Raw genomic sequence first — 8,424 nt, forward strand, 5'->3', positions numbered from 1 at the left:
TTAACAAATGGTGCTGGCAAAGCTGGATGTCCATCTGCAAAAAGATAAAACAGGACCCATATCAAACTAAGAAGTTCATAGAAGAAAAAATAAGATCAACACTAGAGGCCCTAATTCATGGCATTAAGAGGATACAAATCACAACCAACAACACACAAGCTCCAGAGGATAAGCTAGATACCTGGGATCTTCTAAAAATTAAACACTTATGCCCATCAAAAGACTTCACTGAAAGAGTAAAAAGAGAACCTACAGACTGGGAAAAAAAATTTTGGCTATTGCGAATCAGACAAAGGTCTAATCTTTAAAATCTACAAGGAAATCCAACACCTCTACAACAAAAAGACAAATAATCCAATTAAAAAATGGGCAAAGGAAATGAACAGACACTTCACCAAAGAAGACATTCAAGTGGCCAACAAACACATAAAGAAATGCTCACGATCTCTAGCCATTAGAGAAATGCAAATCAAAACCACAATGAGGTACCATCTCACCCTGGCTTTACTGGCATGAATCAATAAAACAGGAAATAACAAATGTTGGAGAGGCTGTGGGGAGATCAGAACTCTTATGCACTGCTGGTGGGAATGCAAAATGATACAACCATTTTGGAAAACAATATGGTGCTTCCTTAGAAAACTAGAAATAGAAATACCATATGATCCAGCAATCCCACTCCTAGGAATATATCCTAGAAAAATAAGAGTCGTCACAAGAATAGACATACGCACACCCATGTTCATTGCAACATTGTTCACAATTGCAAAAAGATGGAAACAATTTAGATGCCCTTCAACAGATTAATGGATAAACAAACTGTGGTACATACACACAATGGAGTATTACCCAAAGATAAAGAACAATGATGAATCTGTGAAGCATCTCATAACATGGGTGAATCTGGAGGACATTATGCTGAGTGAAATAAGTCAATCACAAAAGGACAAATATTGTCTGAGACCACTACTGTAAAACTCATGAAAAGGTTTACATACAAAAAGAAACAATCTTTGATGGTTACGAGGGAGGGGTGGGGTGGGGATGGAAAAACATTTAATGGACAGTGGAAACTTTGGTGAAGGGTAAGACAGTACACAATACTGGGGAAGCCAGTACAGCCTGTACAAGGCAAGGTTATGGCAGCTTCGTAGATAACATCCAAACTCCCTGAGGGACTGAATTGCTGGGCTGAGGGCTGTGGGGACCACGGTCTTGGGGAACAGCTAGCTCAATTGGCGTAACATAGTTTATGAAAAATATGGTCTACATTCTACTTTGTTGAGTAGTGTCTGGGGTCTTAAAAGCCTGTGAACGGCCATCTAGGATAGTCCGCTGGTCTCACCCCTTCGGGAGCAAAGAAGAATGAAGAAAACTAAAGATATAAGGGAAAGAAAGTTTAGTCCAAAGGACTAATGGATCACATCTACCACAGATTCCGCCAGACTGAGTCTAGTAAAACTAGATGGCGCCCAGCTACCACCACTGACAGCTCTGACAGGGATCAAAATAGAGGGTCCCAGACAGAGCTGGAGAAAAATGTAGAACAAAATTCTAATTTAAAAAGAAAGACCAGACTTGCTTGCCTGACAGAGACTGGAGAAACCCTGAGAGTATGGCCCCTGGACACCCTTTCAGCTCAGTGATGAGGTCAACCCTAAGGTTCACCCTTCAGCCAAAGATTAAGCAGGCCCATGGAACAAAACAAGACTAAAGGGGTGTGCCAGCCCTGGGGCAGGGCCTGGAAAGCAGAAGGAAACAGAAAAGCTGGTAATCGGGAACCCAGAGTTGAGAAGGGAGAGTATTGACATGTCATGGGGCTGTTAACCAATGTCATAGAACAATATGTGTACTGTTTAATGAGAAACTAGTTTTGTTCTGTAAACCTTCATCTAAAGTACAATTTAAAAAAATATTGTGCTTTAGGTGAAAGTTTACAGCTCAATTTAATTTCTCATTCAAAAATTTATAGACATATTGTTTTGTGACATTGATTGCAATACCCACAATGTGCCAGCATACTCCCTCCCCCTTTCCAACCTGGCTTCCTCATGTCCCTTCTTCCAGTTCCTGTCCTTTCCTGCCTTCTCATCTTGCTTTTGGACAGGAGTTGCCCATTTGGTCTCCTAAATTTGATTGAATTAAGAAGCATGTTCCTTACGTGTGTTATTTTGTGTTTCATAGGCTTGTCTAATCTTTGTCTAAAAAGTGGGCTTCGGAAATGGTAAAACCATTTAATTTTAACGGCCCTCTTCCTTTGGTTCTGAGTAGGAAGTATTTTCCACCTTCCAAGGCATATGTCTCTTTCTAGACTTGTGTTTTGGGTCCAATTTTTCCAGCCTCTTTCTTTTACCCCTAACTTTTAACTCTTTATTGTCTTCATTTACATGTCATTGTACACAGGCTTTAGAATCTGTAGACCTCTTCTGAATCCAGGATCTCCTATGAAATAGCTGTTTGACAGTGCACAACTTACTCAACGTCTCTGAACTTGATTTCCTCACTTATAAAATAGGGACAAGGAAGGGCAATTATATAAACTAAATAAGAAAGTGTATGCAAAGAACTCCCTGACACAGAGTGGACACTAAATGTTGCTATTCACATTATTATAAAAATAATCACATTTCCCTTATCTGAAAAAGTGCATTAACAGAAATGAAAACAACCCCCACATTCTCACCACTACTACCCCTAAATAGCCCTTCTTTGTTCAATATTTACCTTCATGGTAAAAATTCTTGAAGAATATATTCTATATTTATTCACTTCCCTTTCTCATAATACTGTTGTATCGGAACTGACTGAGAAAAGTTGCTGTCCATTGTCAAATGTTACACTTTTGATTTCTCTATGCAAATCATGGTTATTATTAGGGATTTTCTATTTCTCTTATGTCTGTTTTCTCACTTTATATCATGAGTCCCAGTCCCTCAGGAGAGTAAACTAACGTTCACTAAGCTAGCTTTGTGGCCTCAAAAGAACTGGCATTTTCTCTGTCAGGAGGAAATGCCCCATGGTCTTCCAAGCACAATTGGGAGAACCACGGTGGCGATGTGAGGCATTGAGTACTGTAACTGGGAGGTGCCTCAGTGGGCAAAGTTCTATTCAAGATAAGCATAGTTAAAAATGGAGAGGGCTGTGCCATTCTTTGAGGGAGGCCCAAATAGAATCTAGAAAAAACTAATTTGCTTATATAGGAAATACATTTCATGAGGAAATGCTCCTCTGTGTGAGGTGCCCTGTTTTAGAGCTATAGATGCTGCTGAAAGGTAATCTAAAGAAAGAACTTCATAGCAAGTTAGTGGACAATCGTGAGCCAGCCATGATAGCAAAGCTACCCTTTGGGAAAGTGAGAAGTGAGCGGCCCTCTCAGCACTGCCAGAGAAACATTGTCATAGATTGGGTGCATCCACCTATAGAAAAAGACCTCATCCAAGGACCAGAAGGAACAGTGGGAGACTGTCTTAGTGGGGCTGTAAATTATATCTTATAATTAGGTTTGTTGACTTCTTTTCCTTTTCATTAAATGTCTTTCTGCTATAGAGTAACCAGAGTTCTTCCAAGTATAGTTTTTAAGTACCTGCTGTGGGCCTCAAAACCAAGGGCATGAAAGTTCCTAGGGATTCACCTGGGTTCTCAGTGCCATAAACTTCTCTGGAAAAAGGGAGACTATTTGAAAAAGAACTCAAGCAGCATCCTAGACTGCATTCTGTTCTACCATTCTACTCCCAAATGCATAATACCCAACCTGGTAAAGCACAAACCACCATTTCCATGTTTGTTCAACGCATACTTACTGAATAAAATACCTATCACATCTTTTTTTTTCTAACAACTAAAATTGTTTATTGAGAAAAGAGTTACTTTTTATTTTGGTTGAAATACTGCAACAAGGCTGTTATTGAAGATTAAACAGAGTCAACCTTAATTGGACTCGGTTATCTCCAGGGCTTACATGAAGTACTGTCACAGACCATAGACATTTTGAGACCTCTGAGGTGCCACTTGGCATGTAGTCCCTTAAGGATTTCACTTGCAACAGGGATGAGTTTGCTTTTCGAAAAGAGAAACTACCTCCTTTTATTGTTTTGTATTATATTTATCATCACCTTATCTTCACTATGTGCCAAACAGTTTTCCACGGAATGATTGATTCTAATAATTAAAAGACGGCAATATTCTTTTGGTGGATGACTGTTTTGTCTGAGTTATAAAATATAATTTGCCTTTCTTTGTATCTTTGTTCAAAAAGAGATTCATCTTTAATTAGTTTGAGGTGTACTGTGGCTTACCTTTGTCTCCAAGTAAAATATTTTTCTTTTTCAAAAAGAGATGAATTCTGAGATGATAGGGTAAAATCTTTGCAGAAAGGATAAATATACTAAGATTTCCCTTTAGGAAGTTGCTTCTAAATTGCTGTAATCTAGTATTTCAGGTATTGAACACCTATTAAAGAAATGGTTGTTTGCATTATGTTACCTGTAAATTTGGTGACTCCCTTTCTCCATATTTATTTTTAATCCTGTTCTACAGCAGGAACGGAAACCCTGGTGGCATAGTGGTTAAGAGATATGGCTGCTAACCAAAAGGTAGACAGTTCAAATCCACCAGGCGCTCCTTGGAAACTCAGTGGGGGCAGTTCTACTCTGTCCTATAGGGTTGCCTTGAGTCAGAATCAACTTGATGGCACTGAGCTTAAAGCAGGAACTAGGACCAAAAAAATTAAAGCTTTTTTTTTTTTTTGATTTGATGGGTCTAATATTCATCAGTGAGCTGAATATGACTTACAACCTGTCCCCCTTTTATTAGTAATGAAACTGAGATACTGTAAGATTAAGTAAACTCATAATAGCAGGTTAAATATTGAGGCTATAGCCCACTGAACAAGGTGCTATGTTTAAGCCGGTACTGTTCGATGTTGTCCTCAGGTAACTTTACCATTTGGCATTACGGGATGGGGCCACTGAAAAGTAGAGTAGTTAACAACAACCATTGCATTTTGTTATTTTCATTTTTGTTGGAAAGGGGTTCTCACTGTGAAGGGAAAAGAACAGAAGATCAATACTGTGCCAATAACATCTTTTGTTCTTGCTGCATTGATAAATATTCCTGGAGCCTGCTGGTTGCCATTTCTTCTTTATTTAAAAAGAAAAGACTTACTTTGTTTTTCTCTTAATCAAAGGAATTCACGTCCATTACAGAAAATTTAGGAAATGCAGATAAATAAAATGAAGAAAATCAGAAACCATCCACAATCTCACAACTGAAAAAGAACCATTTTAATATTTTGGCACACATTCCTCCAACTTTTTATCTATATATGTTAATGCAAGTATTTTTTTTAATGAAATGCAAATCCTATTGTGATATATATATATATACATATACATTTTCCTCTTTTCACATGAGAATATATATGGAATACATTTCAGTAATATCCTTTCTCAACACCCTTTAACTCAGCTACACAATTATTTATTCAATCAATTCCTTATTGTTGAGCATTTAGGTTGTTCCCAATCTTGTCATGATTATAAATGTGGTAGCATAAACATTGCATGTAGCCAAATATTCAGCTACACTCTTGGTTTTTGTCTTAGCAAATAGTTCTAGAAATGGAATTGCTAAGTCAAAAATATGTGCAGATTTTAGGCTTTTTACTTCATATTGCTACCTTTTTCTTCAACAAGGTTACACTAATTCACAGGCTAATTTGGTTGTGGCTTATTAGTTTGGCATTTACAAACCTCACAGCCATCTCTCTTGTGGCAACCAAACAGACTATGTGGTAATACAAATTGATAATAAGAGGGTCAAAAGTAACTGGCCAGATTCTACAATGCCATGACTATTTCAGTTATTTTAATTTGGCATAATTCTCTTTCATGCCTGCTTTTAGTTGGTTGTATCTGGAGCTGCGATATGTTTTACTATTCTGCAAGAAGCCTCAAATCAGTTGAAAAAGGGAGCTTGTCAGCTCTTAGCCTTCAATTGCAGCCTAATGTGGTATATTAGCCCTCAATCCAAATTCAGGCAAATGTCATCCATTAATCATAGGCAAATGTAAGAAGCAAGAGTTATGATATTAACCAGAGAAATGTTCAAGGATAACTCTGAAGCACAACATGTAACCTATTCACCTACGAGGCTTTCATGCAAACTAAAACTGGCCAAAATTTCCAAAGCTCAAAGGGGTTTGTGCACACATGACACCTCAGGAAGAAGCCCCAGGCACAAACAACTTCATCTTCTAATCTTCTTGTCTCTTCTGATCTGTTTTCTTTTCTCAGCAAATTTTACTACGTGGAGTGGTAGAGATTATGCCTAATTTACGTTTTTGGATTCCAAATTGTGAAAAAACAAATATGGATACATCATGGTATTTTCATTAGCGTCTATTAATCTGTCTATAAGACAAAGTCTATTTGCGAGTCACGGACCAGCAGGGAAAAATAATTAAGATATCAACATCTCAATTAAACCTTCCTCCACTTGCACCCCTTAAAAAGTTTTCAGCCTCAAAAAGGAACTTAGTTCTTGGCAATATTAGCCTAAAATGCTTCTTCAGCTTTTCTTAGACTCTGGACATCTCAAAATGCACGTGAGGTCAAAATTGGCCCATAACATTAATTTTTTTGTGATTGTGGTTGTATCTTAAAAACTAAGCCCTTTTGCTTCCTTGTAAGAAAGCAAATTTGTTGAAGATAATTTCATTTTCCATTTTATGTTTGTAATACCTAAGGTGTCTAATCTTTAATAAGTATTTGTGTAGAATGAATGACAATGTCCTATGTACCCACAAAAGCGAGATAGTATTATTACTGGCGACACACTGTAGCTGAGAGAATCTCAAGATATTGCAGGGTCAATATGCCAAGTTTTTCCTTCTTGCTGTACCAGCTACTAGCTGTGTCACCTCTGGCAAGTTACTAAATCTCCCTGAAGTTTAGTTTCGTAGTTATAAACTGATGAAATGAGTACATTTTCTACTTAAAGAGTAGGCTGTTTGGGAGATCAAGGGAAAAGAAATAATAGAATTTTTGTAATCCGATCAGCACATATTAAATGAAAATTATTATTTCGAAGACACGTTTTCCTTAGTAGAATTATTTCCCAGTGTTGTAGTTGGAATAATAGCCTAGCTGAAGTCAACCTCCTTTTTACGTAGTGTTTCATTGTTCCTGTATTTTTACGAAGATAACACGTGCCTTCTAAGTTTGTTTGCCAACCGTGCTGTCCCCCCGTGATGTATTTTTGTAAGCTCACCATGCGAATTTTTTTTACAGCAACATGTAGAAAACTTAGCATAGCGGTGTTTATGAAAATACCTTGCAGGAGGAGGGAGCGGATGGCAAACAAATGTGGAAGGTGCATGTTATTTGCGGAAAAATACAGTAATTAAGTTTTATATCTAGGGATTTTTACTAGAAATGGTAAATGTGTGTGTGCATATATATTTTACTATATTTAATTATTTTTCTCTTTTTTTTAATTGAAGGATAGCATACATACAGAAAAGTGTATGTAGCCAGCACACTGATCAAGAGATCAGTACCCCACAAGGCCCTCTCTAGCTCTGTCCAGTTACTACCTAAGCCCCCCATCCCTAGAAGGACCAGGATCTTGGCTTTTCACACTATCTGTTAGTTTCCCATGATGTAATGCCCAAATAGAGTGGAGTCAGGTCACCTACCAAGCTGTGTGGTGTGGCAAATGGTCCAATGTCTCTACGCTTCAATTCTGTTTGTCTTTAAAAATAAGGAAATTGAACTTATAAAGCTTTTTTTTCCATCTCAGTTTTTAATGATTCTTCTAAAGGATGCAGTACAATATATCCAGGTTAGTTCTATTTTTGTAATACAACATCTGTGGTTTGTTAACTCAGGTGGAGTTTTGCAGAAGCTAGAGGTGGCCATTTAACTTTATCCGCTATCATGGCTACAGCCCAGCCCCTAACCCCACAGGTCATGTTATAAACAAAGACCCTTGGACGCAGAGTGAGAGAGGGATGAAAGACTGAAGGAAGTGAGGGTCCTTCACCACTACCATGAAGCTAGAAGAACAACATTAGAGCACTCTCCTCTGCTTGGTGCACTGGATAACGTCATATTACATGAAGGAGGGGAAATTCTCTTCAATTTGACGGTTTTAGATGCAGCATTCAGTTGCGGAATGAATTTAGCAATTAAAATATTGTTTGGGTAATGACATAAAAAAAAAGACATAGACTACTTAAATAACAGGATTAAAATCTCCTTTTTGCCTTAGTGATACAACATTTAGAAGGAAGCTATTGTCCTATGACTTCTGTCCTCTAAAGCTGAGTTGAGATGAGGAAGAACAAATTAGGATAACTTCCTCCAAATGCCAAAAGGCAAGCATTACCACCTTCCTCCCCAGCTTGTGACACGTGCTCAGCCG

The sequence above is a fragment of the Elephas maximus genome, chromosome 6 (genome assembly GCF_024166365.1).
Source record: "Elephas maximus indicus isolate mEleMax1 chromosome 6, mEleMax1 primary haplotype, whole genome shotgun sequence".
Lineage (NCBI taxonomy): Eukaryota > Metazoa > Chordata > Mammalia > Proboscidea > Elephantidae > Elephas > Elephas maximus.